Genomic DNA, 21903 nt, shown 5'->3' with positions numbered 1-21903 from the left:
CTATGTAGAGCAGGATGGCTTTGAACTTGTATCGGCCCTCAAGACTGCCTCCTGAGGGCTGGGATTACAGGCATGTGCCATCATGCCTGGTTAGGGGGTTCCTACATTTTTCTGGTAGCACGCATGCACGCATGCATGCATGCACGCACGCACGCACGCACGCACGCACGCACGCACCCACGCACAGAGGGAGGGCTTCTAGCTGGACCATAGGGAAGAAATCCCTGCAAACAGAGGAGGAAATTCGGCCATGTGACTACGTGAACCTGTTCTGCCAATCAACAACTGGCTGTTGTTAAAAGACATTTGCACACTTCAGATTGAAATTGACAAGAGAGAAATATAAGCCTTAATTTTTTTAAAGCCATTTAGATAGACAGCCTCGGGAAACCTTGGCAATAAGCAGGCCCAGCAGTGAGCAGAAGTCTGTCTGCAACAGAATCCAATATTACCTTTTTATGCATTGACAGTGTTGTGCCACTGAAGTAAGAGGGTGAGACTGAGGTAGAGTGAGTGATGGATTAATAATACATGCTTTGAAACTAACAAACACCAAGAAAGCTTAGAGAGTGGATGTTTTAAGTGATTTGTCTTTTTTTTTGGGGGGGGGGGTGCTCAGACATGTTCTGGCCTATGTCACTTACATTTTGCTTCCCAAGTTCAGCCCTGCACTGTGCATCAAATGGGTGTCTCGCTCATTGGTTTTGTTTAAGCAGGTCTCTGCAGGGAATTCCTGGGGGCATTTTAATAAACACCAGGAACGGTGGAATATTCGTTCACTTTCATTTCACCAGGTCTCCTAGAAGTGTGTTTGGAGGTAGGAGTGAGCCGTGGCCGTGGCCATGGCTCCCGGAGTACCCCCACGGCACCCACTAGCATCAACAGACTAAATCTGTTTATTCTAGCTGAGAGCTGTGAGGTTTGTTTTTGACCTTTTGCCTCAGAAGTGCATTTGGACAGAAGACTACGACTCTTTTTCCTACCATTCACAGTCAGGAAACTTTTGCCTTTTTCACGTGATGGAAGTTACGTAGTCGGTGGCGTAATGTTTGCTAAGACGGTTACTCCGTCAGCACGTGAAGCTGCGCAGAAAGACAACGGCCGGCCGAGGCCTGTGACTTTATCAGTAGTCGCTCCCTGCCTTGGGAACCGCCGCGATGCCATCTAAAATCTTCATGTTCTTCTGTGGAGCCCATTTGGAAGAGAACATAAAAACCTCCGAGAAACTGGGACAGTGGGATTTTCCAATTTGCTACCCGCAGTGAGTCTTGGGTACAGCTGTGTTTTCCTTGCCACAGCTTTGTTTTCGGTGGTGATTGGCTGGTTCGGTGGTGGTGTTTGCGGGAAGGGATCACTGGAGCTTTTGCTGGCCTGGAACTCAGAATGTCCTCATGGTGGCCTAGACTGTGCAGACTCCCTTCGGCCTCTTGCGTCCGGGGATTACAGGCGTGCACCACCAGGCCCAGATTTCCTTGCAACTCTTATACTGTTGTTCTTTCCTTTGGTATCAGCTTGCTTACTTGTCCGTCTGTCTGTCTGTCTGTCTGTTTGCTTATATAACTTTCCTAGCCTGGATTTCACTATGTAGCCCAGGATTAGAGCCACTGCTTTGCCTCCCAAGGGCTAGGACTGTGGGTGTGCGTCACCACGCCTGATACCTTGCTACCCATTCAGAGGCTTCCAAAGTGGGAGCCCACACTTTCCCCAAGCCCTTAGAAATGACCCGAGAACTTCCCTAGCGCTGGCTTTTTGGAGCCGACTACCTATGGTGGGACACCTCACACAGCCTTGAGGTAAGGCTTGGACCTGCCTCAACTGAATGTACCAGGCTCTGCTGACTCCGCATGGGAGGCCTTACCTTCTTGTAGGAGGGAATGGGGGGTCGGTTGTGGGGGAGGATGGAGGGGCAGGAGAAGGGAAGAGGGGGATCTGTGATTGGTACGTAAAATGAATAAAAAATTTCTTTTTTTTTTTTTTTTTTTGGTTTTTCGAGACAGGGTTTCTCTGTGTAGCTTTGCGCCTTTCCTGGATCTCGCTCTGTAGACCAGGCTGGCCTCGAAATCACAGAGATCCACCTGGCTCTGCCTCCCGAGTGCTGGGATTAAAGGCGTGCACCACCACCGCCCGGCTAAAAAAAAATTTCTTAATAATAATAATAATAATAATAATAATAATAATAATAATAATAAAGAAATGACCTGAACTCTACCCTTCAGTCTCGTGTTTGTTGAGCAGTCAAATTCCTTATTTAACAGTGTTTTATTTTGTGGTGCATTACATCAGGAAAAGCTGGGGATGTACACAGGTAGTACTATTATTTTATAATTTATAAATCATATATTCTAACTAAATGAGCAATAATATTTGTCCCAGATCAGGGGGGGAAAGGATGAGGAAGTATTTAAAATTGATTTGTCAAGGACCCATTTGTATTTGTTTTTTCCTCTAAATAATTCCATTTTCATATCTAAAGCCTTCTTCTGGTACCCGTGCCCTCGTTTTATGAATCAATAGATAAATAACAGAACTAGCAAAGACTATGTTCAAAGAGTTCCTTCAGCCGTGGTGCTCTGACAAAGAAGACCTTCATGCTAGCTGACGGTAGGATCTGTGGAGACACAGAAGACTCAGATTTTTGAAGGGATGGTAAGTAGATATTGAAAATTAAGGTTACAAAGATTGCATGGCTCGGACAATTTTGTGGGGGAGGCTCACAAGCTGCTTGGATTCTGAAGCAACTGCCATCAATTTTTATATATTTCCTTTGTCTATCAGAAGAGTGTTAGGCTTTCCTGTGTGTGGACAACCATGCTGCATATTTTCTATCTTCAGAGTTCAAAAAGGAGAGATCTTGTTTCTTTAAAACAAAGGCCTTAAAAATCAGGCATGCCCCAAGGGAAGCTGGGCAGTGAGATGAGATGCAGCCTGCCTCCCGGGTCAGTGGGTGGTGAGGTGCACCCATCTTTCTCCGGCAGGAGGATTTCCTGCTGTTTTTCAGGAGTGACCTAGAAGGAGGTTAATGACTCCAAAGGAGGACTTTTCCCTTAGGGAAAATTTAATCTTGTGACCTTTTTCTCTCCGTGTCCATTTCTCTGAAGTCATAGACGCCCTTCGTTTAACTTACATCAAGCTGTTTTATTTTCTTCAAAAACACAGTTGAAGTGACTGCTTGGCTTGCATTTAACCCTTGAACTGGATGCATTTTAAAACTAAATCCCTGCACAGAGGATGGTTTCCAGACCTCCTTTCAGATATCCGCGTTCTTTATTCAACAAAATATGAACATTGGATAAACGCTGCCATAGGGAAGTCCAATATCAAAGTCTACTTGTATGAGTGTTAGAACAGTCTTTCCCAGTGGCTCAAGCATGTGCACACATTCAAAACGGCATCCTATGTTAGATATTAACACGTTTGCACCACTTAAAAATGTGTGAATTATTTTAAAACACTGATGGGGTTTTTCTGATTTTTTTTTTCTTTTTTGTAGTGAGAGTTACTCTACTGGTATCTTCAGGGTACAAAGACCATTGACAAAAAAACTTTTAAGAAATGTATAAATGAAAATAAAACTCTTTAGAGAGGATTATAGATTATTAGAAAACCTCACCTTGATATAGCTAAACACTTTCATTTTTTTTTCTGTCTGAAATACGCAGACACAAATGGATCAAATTGAATGTCAGAATGGAGTAAAATAAAACTGTAATTATTTTATTATTCTCAAGGGTTCAGATTCCTGGTGCAATGCGTTCTTGAGGGTAAAGTGGAAACAGAAACTGCCTTGTGCTCCAAGTTGTCAGTTCTTAAAAACAACTTTTTATTCTGCAAGAGATGGGGACATTTTCAGTGTGATTATATTACTCACTTTCACTGCCAACATAAAGTGAAAAGAATCTTTCTTAACTCTTAGCATTAGAATGTTCCATTTGGAAACAGTAAAACCAGAGTAGTGTGATCCCTGCTAATGCATAACAGCCTACGCATGGATTCTCTACGTGGTATGTTGCTTGGAGAATACCATTCCCTCTCTTTAGGGCAGTGGTTCTCAACCTGTGGGACATGACCTCTGTGTGAGGGAGCTGAGCAACCCTTTCACAGGGGTCGCCCAAGACTATTAGAAATCACAGATCTATACATTACGGTTCACAACAGTAGCAAAATTACAGTTATGAATTAACAACAAAAATAATTTTATGGGTGGAGCATGTTTTTACAAACACCGTCAGTACTTCAGGTTTCTGTTTTTGTTTGTTTGTTTGTTTGTTTTAGAATAACGGTATTTACAAACCCCACAGGAGTAATGAAGAAATCAGATAATGTAGAATTATTATAGACGAGGCACTGTGTGTTAAGAGCATTATGGATGAGGAGGCCAACACCACTAAAGGGACACAGATTACATAAGATGTTATAGTAGAGGTCAGTCTTCTACCACTGTGACAGAAGCATAAGATGATCTGTTTAAACAGAGGAAGGCTTTGCCTCATGATGGTAAAAGCATTAGTGCACACTGAGTTGACGCTGTTACCTCTGAACCTGCGGTGAGTCAGGGCGCTACAGCACGAGCACATGGAACTTGTGAGGGGACAGGGGTGTGCATGTCCTCTTCAAGATCACATCTCCAGTAACCTCACTTCCTCCCCTCAGATCTCACCTCCTAAAAGTCCCTCTGCCTCTCAAGGGTGTGACAGGCTGGTTAATGAGCCCTTCCTGCATGGGCTGGGGACACTTCCAAAGTGTAAGAGTGACAAATCGGGATTGTTTAACACCTATCAGCATACAATGTCTGACATTTCTCACGTTAGCAAGTCTTCTGCTCAACCCTGCTCTGCCTTCACCAGAGCTGCAGATGGTGAAAGTCTCCTCTACCAAAACCGGGAATCAATAGCTCTCATCTTCCCTTCATCTCCATCTTCTGAGGAGTAGGTTCAGTGTCTAGATTTCCCCTACATGCTTTGTCTTTGTCTCCACCATCCAGCACTGAGGTGTCCTTGTCCCCATTGTCCGGCTCTTGGGTGACCTGTCCCCACCGTCCGGCTCTCGGGTCATTTGTGACCCTCAAATGCTGGGCTCATTGTGATCATGGCTTACTCGCCCCTGCCATCCTCTTTCCCTTTCCCATAACGTGTCGTGGTGATTCTCTGCGCCCATCCTTGCTAGGCTCTTGGTGTCTCTAGTCTTCTCCCAGTCCAGTCTTACAATTGACAAGCTTGCCTTTACCATTTTACCCTCAGTCTAAAGCACCTGCCATCCCACACTCATTCTTACGTTCATTATTTTTACATCAGAAGATGTAAAATCTAGGAAGCCAATGCTCAGCCATCCTCTGTTCTCTGGTTTCTCAGGAAACAAGTTCCTGCTTTCTCATTGCTACACGGTGTTCCTCGGTCCGTTCTCTGTGCCCAAGAGCCTGGAAGCTTCATCTCCTTGCGTTTGTCGTTAGAATGTAGTCGTGGAATTATTTGCCCATCTGTCTCCGCCTTGAGACAATGGATTTTTATCCTGGTGATCCTGTCACATAATAAACTCTCTACAAGTGCAGAGTGACAAAGAAAGAGAGGTCTTTGGGGGTGAACCTCCTACTTGAGGCAGGAGTAGAGAAGGTGGGAAGAGACTGGTGAGTTCTTCGAAGACGACGCCTCGGCTCCAGAGTCCTGAGGAGGTGGTCACAGGCATGTGGTGGGGTAAGGCTTCATTGTCAAGGTCTGGCTTAAGATCATGCAGATGGGGATTTTAAAATATCAAATCATTTAAAAATGGTAAATTATTCTGTCAATCATAGTCCTGTGGATGTTTTTAGAAATATATATACATTTTAGTCTATAATTTGGGATTATAAGTTTATAATAATTGTAAAAAGAAACAAGTAATTTGTTTTTGTTTTTTAAAAACAAATCCTTGTTTTAAAGAGGATTTTGGATTATCACATAGCATAGTCAAAATGTGCCCCTAATTCATATTCCAAGGTTAACTAATCAATATTCTCCTTTCTCAATTGCTTTCAACATATAGGTTTTACTTTATCATTTTCATGATAGTTCCATGTAACTCAATGTTTATCCCTTAGACTTTCTAGAATGAAAACTAACTATGGGAAGCCTTTATGGATGCATTTGTCTGGAGAATGCAGCAAGTGTCGGGAAGTCTTAATCGACAGAGGCAAATTTGTGAATGTGGTGGGTGGTGTGGATGAAGAGGTACCCTGTGTACAGGCATCGACAGGGATATCAACAGCAAAGCTGCCACAGAGGAGGGAAAGTTCTCCTCTGTTGGGAAGAAACCTGAGAGTCCCCCAGACTGGTCATGCAAGGAGCCTCCTGGGTGGCAGTTGCTTGCTGGAAACCAGCTGCTGCTCTTCCCAAGCAGAATTGGAAGTTGTGTCTACAAGAGAGGACTCTGCCATGTAATTCCCACTAAAACACTGTTTGGATTAACACTTCCCTGGAAAGCCCCGTGTCCTAGTTAGGGTTGCTATTGCTGTGATGAAATACCATGACCAAAGCAACTTGGGGAAGAAAGAGTTTATTTCAGCTTATGCTTTCAGGAAACAGCCCATCACTGAGGGAAGCCGGGGCAGGAACCTGGAGGCATGAGCTGATGCAGAGGACAGGGAGGGATGCTGTTGGTTGGCTTGCTCTCCATGGCTTGCTCAGCTTGCTTTCTTATAATAACAGGACCACCAGCCCAGGGATGGCATCACACAAAATGGCCTGGTCCTTCCCCCATCAATCAGTAATTAAGAAAAGGCCGTATAGGCTTGCCTGTATCCTGATCTTATGGAGGCGTTTTCTCAATTGAGGTGAGGCTCCCTCCTCTCAAGATGACTTTAGCTTGTGTCAAGTTGTCAGTACACCAGCCATGCACACTACCCATGATCATGTATTTTATGATATTCCTCTAAAAGTCATGAATAGTAGACTGGGTCATTTGATCCAGTTTTTAACTCATCCTGTTTCCATGTCCTCTGCTGTGTTTTTATGACTAAAGGCTGATGTGTGTTCCTTTGTCTAGATGTGGACCATTCCATGAGCCTTCTTCTGACCAATGAGGTATTCTTGAGTATGATGTCAGTGGAAGCTGAAAATGACTTTCTGTCTTCTTGCTCCTCTGCCCCAGCTGTGGGGAGGGGGGGGCAGCCCTGGTAATTTGCTAACATAAAGAGCGGGAGGAGAGGCAGAGACATGTCTAGATCCAGCCCACCCCCTCTGTTGTTCACCTCTCAGGTGCACTGCACTGCACCAAAGAGACACAGGGATGTATGAGCAAGAATGAATGGTCTTTGTTGGAAAGCACCAGATTTTAAAGTAGGTTGTTCTGGAGTGTGCCTGTGATGACAGTTAGCTGACACATTCTGAGATTTTCATGAAGACCAGAAATTTGGCATTAATCTCTTTCATTTTTTCAAATCAAATAAAAAACGTTCAAATAAACAAATTGAGAAATATTTTTAAGGAGAATAATAGAGAAATAATCCTTGTCAGTCAGCTAACAGCTGCTGAGTATCTCCTATGTACTGGTCACTGTTTTCAGAGTTGGGGAGGCAAAGCTAAGTTGAGAAAGAGAAGTTCTTCTGGGGTTGCTGAGACAAGGTTTCTCTGTGTAGCCCTGGCTGTCCTGGGACTCACTCTGTTGTGGAGGCCCATAGAGGTTTCCTAGTGAAATCTGAGCTTGCTCCACCCAGCAGGGCTGCGTTTGAGGATGGCTTGACCATGTGCATGGATTGGAAGGGTCTGCACTTGGCTGAGCTAGGGGCAGGTCTTTTGCTCTACCCCTTGGCATTCCTTTAAAAAGCCCCTTAGAAGAGACAGAAGGGGCCAGTGGATAAGGATTAGCCCCTCCTGAGGCTATCCTGTGTTTCTATGTTTCTCTTCCCTCTATCCTTCTATCTAATATCTCTTATCCCTCTCTCCTCAAGAGTTCCCTGTTATAAAATGTGGAAGCCAGTCGCCCAGCTGGGCTCCCACACTCTGTAGACCAGGCTGGCCTTAAACTCGAAGATCTGCCTGTCTCTTCCTCCAGAGTGCTGGGATTAAAGGCGTGCGCCACCAACTACCAGTTGAAAGCAAAGTTCTGACTTTCATCGGCTGCCATCATACAGCTGTGCACACATAGTTTGAATCTTTATAGTGGACTTCTAATAAATGTAACGTTATCACAGACAGTTCTTCAGCTGGAATCTTTATAGTGGACTTCTAATAAATGTAACGTTATCACAGACAGTCCTTCAGCTAGAATCTTTATAGTGGACTTATAATAAATGTAACGTTATCACAGACAGTTCTTCAGCTAGAATCTTTATAGTGGACTTATAATGAAATTTAACATTATTGTAGACAGTTCTTTAGCTAGAATCTTTATAGTGGACTCATAATGACCCTTAACACTATTTTAGAAAGTTTTTGGGTGTTCTTAGTCTAGAGAAGAGTTTCTCCAACTTTTTCTACTCTCCATTCCTTTCACCTGAGAACATTTTACATGACCCTGGATATAGAGGAATATGAGTCAGGTATACAAACCATTCACTGATAATAAATAAAAAATAATTTTATTTAAAAATAATTCTTTAAAACATAGACATATAACTTCACCATTCATTAAGGATTAATGAAAATCTGCATACTAATGAGATGAGCATGCCTGTCTATTTTAATAGAAAGCATGAAATCTTGGCTGAGTAGCTCATACAGCATGATATAAAGCCTCTTCAGCAGTTTCTGGAGCTTATAAATATTTTGATTTTATAATCATCACTGCTGAGAATATGGCTTCACATAAATACATAACACAAAAATTATGTTCAGGGCCATTTTAGAAAATATTAAAAATCTGTCTTCATCCCAAGCCAAAATTCATACAATAAGTTTTTATGAAACTCAAGTCAGAAGCAAGTCAAGCACCAGTCTTTAAAATCAAGCATTCTGGGGCTGGAGAGACTATCTTGGTGGATGAAGGTACTTTAGGACAAGCCTGGTGACTGGTTGGTCTCTGGAACCCTGCTAGGTGGAAGATGTGCCATCCAGCCAGGATTAATTAGTGCCATCTTTATAGTCTATCCCTAAATCATTTGGAAGACATAAACCCTGTGTGGACTTCTGCAGTTTGTGGCTGAGAAAGACTAGCAGTGCTAATGTGGAGGGTATTGGGGATCTTCTTGTGGGTCAGTAGAATGATCAGGGGTCCCTTTGAGAGAGCTTTTGTGGGAGCTCATCCCAGGCAGGGGCATCACTCTACAGAGGAGTGAAAAGCGATTAACATGAAAGAAGCAAGAAACAAACAACAACAACAAACCCATAGCAGGAATAAAATCCAGCCACAAAAAAGAGTGAAATCCTGTCATTTGTGGCAATGTGGATTGTAGCTGAAGTTCCAGTCCCGCCTGGGCCTGCAGCCGCTCAGACCCAAATAAACACACAGACACTTACATTATTTAAACTATTTGGCCTAAAGACTCAGGCTTCTTGCTAGCTAGATCTTACACTTAAATTAACCCATAATTTTTATTTATGTTTAGTCATGTGGCTAGGTACCTTTTCTCAGAAGGCAGAAGGAATGTTCTGCCTTCACATCTTGCTTCCTATGTGTCTGGCTGGCGACTCCTGACTCAGCCTTCCTGTTCCCAAAATTTTCCTCTCTCTTTGTCCTGCCTATACTTCCTGCCTGGCTACTGGCCAGTCAGCACTTTATTTATTAACCAATCAGAACAACATTTTCACAATACACAGAACAATATCCACAGCAGTGGATGAGGACCAAGGACACAGTGTTAAGCAAAATATGACAGGAAATTAGAGACAACTGTATCAGGTTCTCACTGATACAGGGAAATGAAAAAGAAAAAAGAAAACATTGTTCACAGACAAGTAGAAAGTAGCACAGTGGTTACAGAGCCTGGTGGGCGGGAGGGGGGCAGGTAATCAGACAATCACCCTTAATTGAGGGGATAAAGGCTTGAAACAAGATAAAATGCTGGTGAGAGAAAGGAACAAGTTCCAGTGTTCAATGACACCAAGAATGACTATAATTTGCAACAATTTTTAGTACATTCCAGACTAGCTACAAGAGACGATTTTGAACATTGCCAATAAGAAGAAGCGGTAAATGTTTGAGGTAACAGAGATGCTAATGACTTTGGTTTGTTTATCACCCATCATGGGCGTGCATTGAAAATGTCACCCTGTGCTCCACACATGCAGTTATGGTGAGTAAATGAAAGTAAGAAAGGAGGAAACATGATAAATCATCACAAAAGTGAGGAAGGAAGAGAGGACGAGGAGTGAGCTGGTGGCAGAGAAACTCAGACCTGGAACAGCAGAGGCCAGAGTAGGCCATGGGGACTGAGCGCTCATTCTCAAGATGTGCAGAGGTTCCAAAGAAAAAGTGGAAATCAGCGTCTCGGAGAAACGCATCCCACCTAAAACTCCTGAGAGGACCGTATGATTGATCAGCAATGTGGAAACAGCAGGGTGGTCCTCACTGGAACTGTGATACAACTGGTTTGTTTTTTCCCCAGGATAACTAAGGATGATTCTCCTGTTAACTGAAGCTGTGACTCAAGGCAAATCTTTTCCACTGAAGACTGTTTCTGCATTAGAAAGTAAGAGAACAGAGTTTAGCTTTTATGTCCTGAAGTGAAAAATGGAGTGAATGAGTAAAGACAGGAGGTGTGTGTGTGTGTGTGTGTGTGTGTGTGTGTGTGTGTGTGTAATTTAGAAATGGAAAACTTTCCCAATGTTTCCTTTCCCCAAAGTTTCTTTTGAAAGAATTGTATACAAAGTAAAAGAAGGGAAGGAATTTATGGATGAACAAATTATCATCATAATAAAATTCTATAAAGGACATTAGGCACGTATTTGGAGGTAACAAATGGCAGTAAGATGGCTAAAGATGCATCTTGTTTAGCGTTATGCATGCTCAGAATCATTACAAATATGACAGGAATGAAATACTGTCACTGATCTGCCTAGAAACCTCATCTGGAAATCACCTTCCCCATTTGTGTCTGACAAAATTCTGTTTCTCCTCAACACCCATGAGTTTTAGAAAGAGCTTCAGTTAGGGTCGAGATGCTAGACAGAGGGTTAGGAGGAGACAGGCTGAGTTCTTAGGACAAAGAATGCAGAAATTTATTCTTCCTAAGAGAGTGGAAATTGGCTTCATGGAAGAGGCTAGTAATTACAGATACAGCAAAAGAAAAACAAAACAAAACAAAAACAAAAAACAAAAACAACTAAATAACTACAATAAATCATTAGGGGGTCTGGGCAGAAAGATGACCAGAGCCCACTTGAGGAGGGAAGGAAGACAAACAGAGGTGACCATCACCCCAAATCCAAGGCATTAGAACTCACTGTGAGGAGGGACTGAACGCTCTAGGAAGATCTAGGGGAGCAAAGGGGGTCACTGGTGCGACTTTCCCACTCAAGCCTATGCTTGGGAGATTTTGAGAACCAAGAGATGAGAGGCCATTGTCAAGCATAGATATCAGTGGGAGAAAACACATTCCTAAGGGCTGGATTTAGTGGCCGACTCATAATTCGTTCCACATGGGAAAAGGTGCTACTAGAACACATTGCAGGAAGCATTCAGATTAGTTTTGGAAAACACAGATAACAGACAGAAAGGAAACACTAGTCTACGTCTTTGCAAGAGACATGAGGCCTAGTACCCAGCACATTTCAATTATTTCCTTAGACTACAAGTATGCCAATACACATGAGCACAGAGGTCATATAAGCACCCCTACTTCACTCATCTGATTAAAAATGACTATAATAGATGGAAAGCCAGTGGGGAGAGGGGAGCCATAATTAATGCATATGCATGGGCCATTATTTTAAAAAGTGGGTACTGAATGGGAATCTACATGACCGTATGTATGTATGTATGTATGTATGTATGTATGTATGTATGTATACATGTACAAACATACATACATTATCTATATTATGAGGTGATGTATGTATGTATACATGTACAAACACACAGACATTATCTATATTATGAGGTGATGTGGAAGGCAGTACTAGAACTGGGGAGGCAGCTCATTTGCAGAGCACTTGCAGATTATTTACCTGCTGGCATTGCCAATTTCTGGACTGGGGAAAGAGGAGAGGAGAAGGGGAGAGGGAGGGAGAAGGAGAAGTCAAATTAAACCACCCAGGGAAGGAACTGTTTCAAGGGATGAGTTTACCACGTTTTGAAATAGTTCATTTATTTCAGGTGGTTATTTTTCTGGTCACCCATCTTGCATCTGACTCCTTTAGGGTTACATATTCTTGAGTGATTTTGGAGGGGGAGCAGAACTCACGGCTCTGCACTCCAACACGGGGTTGAAGTGTGTGGCTGCAGCTCAGGCAGCAGATGTCCACTAGGGACTTGGAGTCCTCAGAGAATGGTGAGAAGCAGCAAGGTGCTCCAGCATGCTGAGGCCAGTGTCCGTGGCAGGACCTGGCCTGGCATTGATGGGTTTACCCTCTCATTCCCATGGACTCTTCAGTGCTCATTGATTCTAGAACCTGCCAATTTCTTTTTAACATGCTGCTTTCCTGCTTAAAGTGGTTCAACGTGGTCACTCAGAGACCCAACTGTCACACCAACTTACAGCCAGTGGTTCTTTGTAACATTTTAGAGAAAGGGAAATTCTTCATTAGGTCTACACACACACACACACACACACACACACACACACACACACACACACACACACAGTTGGGTTTTAACTTTAAGAAATTATTGGTGTTGCATGTATGTGTTATGTGTGTGCTCACACCTGCTATGGTGTACAAGCAGAAGTCACAGGGCAGCTTTGTGGAATACGTTCTCTCTTTACACCTTTACATGGGTGCTGAGGACCAACTCAGACCACCAGGCTTGCACAGCAAGGCATCATGCTGGTCCTGTATACAGGTGGGCAAGAGTATGTGCACGCTTGCATGCACGTGTGTGTGTGTGTGTGTGTGTGTGTGTGTGTGTGTGTTGCCCACTTCTCATGTACCAGAATTACAGGTATGTATAGCTTCAATAAATTCTGCTGTTCTTGTTTTGAGACAAGGTCTACTATGTAACTCCAACAGGCCTGAAATTCACTGTGTAAAACAGAACCCTAAGAGTTGCCTGATCCTGTTTCCATGGTGATATTTTATTTGTACTAAAATGTTATTTGTATGTTAATAAATAAAGTTGCCCGGGGGTCAGAGCTGTTAGCAAGCCATAGGAAAACTGGGCAGTGGTGGTGCACGCCTTTAATCCCAGCTCTTGGGAGGCAGAGCTAGGCAGATCTCTGTGTGTTCAAGGATACAGCCAGCATTGGATACGCACACCTTTAATCTCAGTACCAACCATAGAAGACCTGGAGGTCTGTACAGACAGGCAGTGACAAGGCAGTCATGTGGTTGGGTTTACAACCAATGAGAAGGCAGAACCGAAAGTCTTTATAAAGACTTTAACACAGGAAGTAGCTCTCTTTCAGAGAGGTAGGACCACCGCAGGATGAAGGGTAAGGTTTTAGCTCTTAGCTCTGACCTCTTGGCTTTCTTCTTTGCATTTGTTCTGTGTTTCTTATTTAATAAGACAGTTGGTTACATCTACATGTTTCTGCTTCTACCTCTGCTTCCTGAGTGCTACGATTAAAGGAATGTGCTGCTCTGATTCAGACATTACACCCTGAAGAAATGGAGTTGACTGCTTCATGAGAGCATTGCTGCTGCTCATGTGGAATAACAAGTCTGATACACACACTATGTCCATAACATGTACCTATGACATTCAGCAAATCAACTATAAACAAAGAGACATAAATTAACAACCACTTTATTACATCTTAGTGGTTCAGGTGTCTGCTTGCAGCTTGGGTGGTTCTGCTGACGTGTCTCTTGCACAGATTTGACACACTAAGAGCCAGGGGGCCACACCTGTGGTGTGGCCAGAAGAGTAATCTCTAAGCATACTCCTAATTACTTGCATGTTCAGTGTCTCACTGGCTACTGGACAAAGAGCCTCAGACTTCTGAGGAGTATTGGTAGGGTATCCTAATGAAGATATCCAGACTGAGCAGCTCACAGTGTGGGAAGAAGCCAATGAGAAGCCTCAAAGATGGAGACACCAAGATGGAGACTCAGAAAGAAGGGAGGGGGAAGAGGGGAAGGGAAAATGAGAAAAGAGCTTCACAAAGAGTCAGAAAGATAAATTTTCATAGTCTAAGCCCAGAGTAGCTTCTAGAATCCCAACATTTTTTCCTGCACACTATTACTTAGAAAACAGCTCCTGTTCAGGATCTGGGATGGTACAGCAGCGTGTATGCTGCAGCAATGATCACTAGGTACTGTGGTACGAGCTGCTTACCATACCACAATGGGTTCCTGTTTCTGTGGATTCTTCGGTTACATGGAAGTCTGAAGGCGAGAAGCTAGGTGGAAAGAAAAAGCCAAATGAAAGGGTCTGGAAAAGCAAGAGAGGCTTCCAGAAAAGCCAGTCTTCAATGGAACCCATGTTTAGAATGGGTTACCCGGAATATTTCTTAAGAACGGAACAGTATGAGTATGAGAACTCCTTAGGCCAGCTGGTTCCATCCCATTCTAGCCCCACCAGAACCTTACACTGTCAGGCAGGCAATGCACATTAAACACTGTGACACAGCACTCAGCCCAGCCATAAATGGGGGAGAGACTAAAGGCACTTAACACACGCAGCGGAGGGGGATCTGCAGTTTATAAGGAATACCCAGGAGGCAGGGCAGTTTCCGGTTTAAGCCTGAAGACATGGGGCTTGGCATCCAAATGTGTGATGTGGAGATTTAAGAAATGTGATTAGGAAACTGGTCAGCTTAGAAGCAGGCAAAATCTGCAAGGTTGATGGCATCGGCATCCCCCACTGGCACCCTCAGTCCATTGATGAGAGTCTCCTATGAGCAGATGTTCATTCATGTATCTGGTCCATCAGAGGAAGGGGATAATCACGGGACCTCAGGTCACACTCAGTTGATAAATCAGAGAAGGTAGACTAAGACCTCTAGCCATGATGACTACTGAAGAGGGTTGAGCCAGAGTCCACAGGGGAAAACAAAGAGTGTGCTGAGAAGGAAGAAGAAAAGCAGGAGAGCCAGGAAAGGAAGACTTTCAATTCCTAAGGGGATATTTGGGAGGAAGAATTATCTAAGACAAAATTAAGAAAGACTAGCAGAAGGCAAGAAGAAAATAAAACCTTGGGAAATACATGGGGTCCCTGTGGAATGAATTCTACATCATCAGACATTTTTAATTCCATTTTTTTATACTTAAGTCATATCTAGAAACCTCTGTTGAGACATTTTTTATTGCCTTACAGAAAAGCAAGGGCAATATGATTAAAAGGCGAGGCATCCACCTCACAGGGAAGGGGAGCTGGGAATGGTGAACCCAAAGCTTTCCTTCAGAGTGACATTTTTATGCTGCAATTTTAATAAAAAAATAAAAGGAGGAAGAGTGAGAAACATTTACATTTCATCTTCTTCACTAGAGGCCAGTACCCTTGTCAAGGAATAGGAAGGGGCTGGATATGAAAATGGCAAACCAGCAATAAAAGCGTGATCATGGAAGGGGATCGGAATACCCCAAACTGACAACACCAGGCACATACTGGGAAGAAACAGCCCACAGCAGGCAGTGTTGCCAGGAGAACCGTGAAATAACAATGGGTAGATTTTGCATGAGCGGCATGAAATTTCTAGGCTTTTCCTCAGCTTGATAATATGAGTAAAAAAACAACAAATATGGAGTTGGAACTGAATTGGTGGAAGGAAATGCAGAATTTTTTAATTAAAATTTTTATTATGTTTATACGTATGCTTCTCTCCATATGTACACATATGTGGAAGCCAGAGGACAACCTATGTCAGTCACTTCTCTCCTTTCCTTTTGTGAGTTCTAGGGATCAAAGTTAGGTCACAAACTTGGCAGGAAGCACCTTTGCTCACTTAGCCACTTGCCAGACCTTTGTCTGCCTGTATTTTAAGGACAGACAACAACATAAAGATGCCATATATTAGACTAAGAACTTGGATAGGAACTTTCTGCTCAGAAATTTTCCTTTAAAAGAATATTGGCTTCTTTTATTGTTAATTGAGGTTGCGAAAGTCCCAGAGTTGAATGACAAATCTCACCAGTGGTCTGAAGACATCGGTTCTGTATGACATCAACAGGAAGACTAAGAAGGCTTCTTCCACTTTCTCGGTCTCTCATTGTATCCGCTGCCTTCACTGCCTGTTTTCACTGGTTGGTTATCTTCCAAGGAAATCACCAGGTAGGAAATTAGGACCAGGAACCTGGGTTAAAAGGATCTCAGCTGGCTTTATGAGTTAAAATAAAAAATAGAGGTTAGAGAAACTTATATACAAAGACTTACTTTTGAATTAGGGCATTGCATTTAGGAGAATAAAGTTGTCAAAATTGACAACAGCAACATGGTTATTGAGGGCAGATGAGAATGGATGGTCCATCATGGAAGCTTAGGGGATATAACAGCTCTCATCAGAATTCTCTATTAATTGGCATCTCTGCATGCCTTGATTATAGTAATAATGAACATTCATAAATATTCATTCAAATTTACCAAAAATGCATGAAGTGCCTCCAGAATCATCAAAGACAGGCTCGGTGCTCTTTCGGAAAATGTTACAAATGGGTAGCTTGGTTGTGTTGTAGTTCTTTGCAAACCATGAGTCCTTATAAAAGACAGGACCCATTTCTAAGCCTTGGGAAACAAGCGGTCTATTCGGTTTAACTCTTCACAATATCTAAACATGGATGAAAAAATATCGCTATTTCCAAATCCTATGATAGAGTGCTGTCAAGCCTGCTGCCTGAGTTCTGTCCCAGTACTATCAGATGCTGTGGTGTGCATCTGTAATCCCAGGGCTCGTGTGGCGGGAGGCAGAGGCAGCAGAAGCTGTGGATTCATCCAGAGCTTGCGGATCAGCTCCTTGGGACACAGAGCTTGGCAGATGCAAGAAGAGCTTGCCTCAAGAAAATGGGAGAGAACTGACTCCCAAAGGTTCTCCTCTGGCCTCTACACATGTTCTCTGGCATATATATATACATGTTGTGCACATATGAACACATGCAATAATAAATAAATAAAACTGAAAATTTTGTGATTGTTAGCATGCCTCTAGTGATCTTGTTCTCTCTCTTTCTCTCTCATCCTGTCTGTGACAGGAAAAAAAATCTATTCCCTCCCTCTAAAAACACTCTAGTTACATGAGAACATTTGATATATATAATATATATTATGCAATACATATAATGTATATATAGTGTATGTATGTGTGTGCATACAGAAATGTAAATAAAAGATCCTCACCAATCATTTGAGCTTGCCAAATGAAACTGTAGCATTTTGAGTTCTTTGTAAGAGGCAAAGACAAAATATCCACAGCCTTTTTTCATTCTGCTCTAAAATAGCTGGTCTTACACATGGTCACATTGCTCACACATGGTACATAGCTTTTAACTTCCAAATTTAAGTTTGTTCATTTTATTAACGACAGTTACCATTTACATTATAGGGTTTCTTTTAATTATCTTGATTCCAAGTGCCAGTGTTCTTGTTTATGTGACCTGTAGGGTTATGCAGATATTCTGGCATTTTAAGAATCTGGTTAACTATGTGGATCACAGAAATCCCGTTCTGTTCATCTCAATAAATGTTTCAATATAAAAATTTGGAGCTATAAAACAAATTATGTATTTTATGAAATACATGAAATTAATTCAATTAATATTAAACTTCAGAAATATTTATCCAAAGGTGCCATTAGCTAGATCCATATAACTAACATAAATTTTGTTCACAATGCATTTTAATGGGAAAAAAACATGTCCTTTTTAGAAAATATGAGTGTTTCCTCATTTCACCATCTCTTTGTGTTATATTTCTGATTACAGTAATTATTTTTAGCAGGTGTCAGTTTGCTGTACAACTGATATTAGTAATATTTAAATAAAGGATTCAGTTTCCACCAAATGTCTTGTCCCTTTCACAGACTCTTTAAGGTGAATGTTGATCTTTTTATTAGTTGCTCACTTATCCACATGATTAATCCTTTAGGATTCTCAGATGAATACCATCTGGTTTGTCTAATACACTGTAATCTATTCACTTGAGCTGATGTCCCACCTTTTAAATAGACTTTAGAAAGCAGAGCTGGTTATCTGCAATGATCATGCTATTAGAACCCCCTTGTCACAACTCATCGACTCAAGAAAGAATAATTTTCCCTTCTGGTATTTAGATTAACATAGATTAACAAAGACCTGGAAGCAACAAGATCCAAAGACGACACTCCAAACATCTCTAGTCTTAATTGTTTCTGTCCATGAAAACACCATTGAGTTCATTACTGTGCAACATAATGAAGAAATGTATCCTATGCATTTTAAAACATTATCTTTCTTTGATACAGCCCACCAAAAAAAGGAAAGTACTTAGAAACACTCATCAGACATTTGTGAAAGACATAAAGATCCAAATTTCATAAAAGGAAAACCCTGTCAAGTAAACACTGATCAGTGGGGGAAAATGAAAGTTGAATAAATCATTCATAGCTGCAAAACTCACTTATTGTATTTATGAATTTGGTACCTACCTTTCACAGAAAGTGCTTAAATGTTTTGCAGTCAACATTACTCCCCAGTTCGTAGATTAGGAAGAGAGGCAGGGAGTGGCTAAGAGTGTGGTGAAGAACAAATAGCAAGTGGCTTATGCGGGATTACCTGTGCAAGTAACATGGTCTCCAGTAAGGAAGGGGACTAGGATCCGGCAGTTTCTGCATGCTAAGAACATCACTATTCTGTACACATCACTGACATTTTCAACACAGTAATTTAAAATCTATCTAGATGTTCTAATGATAATCCATTGATATGCATCTGATTGTGATTGCATATATATACATACACAAATACATATGTAACATAGTTCATGAAGCATTTTTTGATGACGATGCTTTGTGTGTATGTGTGTGTGTGTGTGTGTGTTATGACTTTTAAAGGTCTTTGCTAAATGGTCCTCATTAAAGAAAGCCTTAAGTAAATATGGACACATTACTCATGTAACTACCTACCATACTAGATCTGAACAAACATAAACTGTTAAAATATCTTTTGGATCAGTTATTAAAATAATCTGAGAAATGTTGCATAATATTGTAGTATAGTTAACTAGACACTGGTTAAGGATGTTTCTATATTATTTAAAGTATGGATGTCTTTGTAATTGGTTAAGATGCCAGATTGCAACATGGTCACTGTTTCTTAAAACTTATCAAAGAGATTCATGCTTTGTAACTTTTTAATTTTAAGTTGAAGATTTATTTGAACTGACATTTTATAGGTTTTTCTATAATTAATTCCTTTGAGGTCAGATTTCATGGACACAGAATTCCTTTTAAATTAACCTGTCCTATAGCAATATCTTTACTGTTGGAATGAATGGTTAAGGAAAAATTAATCTTGTTCAAGTAGGATTCTCAGTTTCAGGCATTGTTTGTTTCATTCATTTGAAATTTTCCAAAGAAACCAAATATCTTAAAAGTAGATACTTTTTTTCTCAATGTAAGAGAAAAAAAAGGTGAGACATTAAAATGATTATGAGTAAACTAGAAATGGAGATTTTCATTATGCAGAAGGCTTAAGTACTTGATAGAGAGCCCTGGTGCAGAACATTGCTCATTTTAAACTTCATGCCATATTCTGAATAGATTATCTGAATAGTGTACCTTGAACTTGCATTTTTTGGGTCATTCTTCTTCATGAGATATGACATAGATCACTTGGTGGGTAGCACAAATAGGTGGATGACAGTGTTCAACTGTTGAATGAATGATGTTTTGATTGTGGCTGAATTTCTACTTGGAAGAATGGAAATGATATACTTTAAAGTTGCAAGGTAAATAACTGAATAGATAATGGTGTACTGTCCTAAATATGTATTTTATTAAGGAAGAAAAACCATTTACTCCTTAGGTGTGTTTTTCAGGTGACAATTATGTTTTTGAGCTGGCGAAACAAAACAGACATAAAACTCAGGGTTCCTCGCTTAGCAACTGCACTGTCTTCATCACAAGCACTGGATGCTGGGTTTGATGTGTGCTTACAGAAAGCATGGAGAACCATTGTGAGCCTATGCAAGCGTGCTAATAAAAGCCCAGGGCTCACCAGTTCGCGCACAATTGATTCATCCACGGAGAGCATGATTGTAAGGGATGCTGAAGCCAGTGGGAGTTTGCTCGGCCAGATTTGGTAACCATTGTCCCTTCAAAAGAGGAAAGGAACTGTGATTCCTTGTCTCGGGCTTTGAGTCTCCTTGATGAGACCTCAGGAAACACTTGTCTGGCTTTTAGTAAAACCGTTCTATGTGTTCCTTTTTGCATTATCTCCGCATAGCCTGCAAAGATACCCAAATACTCACAAAGTGGATACTTTTTGTTCAGAGATGTTGGCTTTGCTTGAGTGGATACATTTTAGAAACTGTTTAGGGTCTTTATCCTGCCCCCTCCCCCATCATTTACTATTGACATGAAAGACTAAAGGATTGAGTTAGTTTCCTTGTATGTATGGAGCAATCTCTGTTAGATTTAGACTAACTTTGTTTTTAGTTTTGCTTTGAAGGGGTGACCCTTACTTCCCCCTTAAAACACCATGTAGCACCATCCCAAATGGCTCTCGAGGCACACTTATTGTTTTCCATTCAATGGAAGGAAAGGAGAGAAATACTGACACTGGCCAGGCAGGGAACAACTGCAGATTGAGACCAAGTAGAATCTCTGCAGTTAGAACAGAGAGTATCAATCCACCACGAAAACAACTTTAGCAATACGGGCTGCACTTTCATATCATGTTAGCAGTTTTTCACATTCCAGGTTCAATGGCAGCAATACTTTAGCTAGTACCCCTCAGAACTTGGGACCACACATACCTGATACTGTGCTATCGGGGACACATATGGCCACTCTGAAAGGGGGGCACTGTAAAAACTCGGGGTTTGAATATCCTTTCCTTTCTGAATCCAAATACCACGAAGTTTTGCACAAAATCCCGAATCCTGAATGTTCCACCATAGACTCTAAAGTTGAATGCTTTCTGTTTTGCAGTTGTTTGACTGTAACTGATTTCATTTTAGAAATCACTCTATGTATACTATGGGCTCTTAGTCCCAATTTAAAAACTGGAAAAAATATACTGTATCTACAGTTACTCATTTCATGGTCCAAGCAGTTTAAAGGTGAAGTTAGGGGAAAAAACACAACTTCCCCAAAGCTTTGATATCTTTGGATAACCTCTGAATTGTTGTATTTTATTTTTTCAGAATGGAGAATTATAAAAGTCTGGGTTAAGACCGCTAGCATGTATTACACTCTGCTCATATTGGGTAATTAACTGTGTTGTGAATCTCTTAATTTTAATGACTTGACAAGCGTGTCCAATCAAATAAATAGCGACAAAATAAAATAAATAAAACGTCTTCCTGCTTCGTCTGAGGAAAGAGGAAGCAAACGACAAGTTTCTTGTGTTGAGATGAAGCCGATGAGAAGCTGGAAATCACACGTGTCCAGAACGAAAACAAAACCCCTACCAGCCAGCAAGATATTCAATGTCGTCTAAAAATTACTTTCTTGTCCAGATTCTTAAATGCCTATTTTCTTACCTCTTGCTCATTCTTCTTCTTTAAAAACAAAACAAAACAAACCCCGAGAAAAAGTGTTATTTCTATGCCAACCAAAGAACGTTATGTAAAGGACCGAACCACGAGCTGTTCTGTTTCAATCACGCTTTGACGTTCTTCTTTAACCACTTTCTCTAACCAGGGAAAGAACAAAAAGTCTAAGCAACTTGCCTTTAATAAGGATTCCAAAAAAGAGAAAGTTGG

The 21903-nt window shown here is 41.4% G+C and overlaps 1 protein-coding gene across 1 annotated transcript in view; it reads left to right on the top strand.

The window, feature by feature from the left end:
* Positions 1 to 1103: 1103 nt before the first annotated feature.
* Znf521 (zinc finger protein 521) overlaps positions 1104 to 21903 on the top strand; it is a 309484-nt gene continuing 288684 nt past the window's right edge. Inside the window, exon 1 of the mRNA XM_076554761.1 lies at positions 1104 to 1261. The gene's annotated coding sequence lies outside the window, so the exon portion shown is untranslated. The remainder of the gene's footprint in view (positions 1262 to 21903) is intronic.

The sequence above is a fragment of the Peromyscus maniculatus genome, chromosome 19 (genome assembly GCF_049852395.1).
Source record: "Peromyscus maniculatus bairdii isolate BWxNUB_F1_BW_parent chromosome 19, HU_Pman_BW_mat_3.1, whole genome shotgun sequence".
NCBI lineage: Eukaryota > Metazoa > Chordata > Mammalia > Rodentia > Cricetidae > Peromyscus > Peromyscus maniculatus.
The sequence above is the reverse complement of the archived record's forward strand: the minus strand, read 5'-3'. Positions and strand labels throughout refer to the sequence as shown.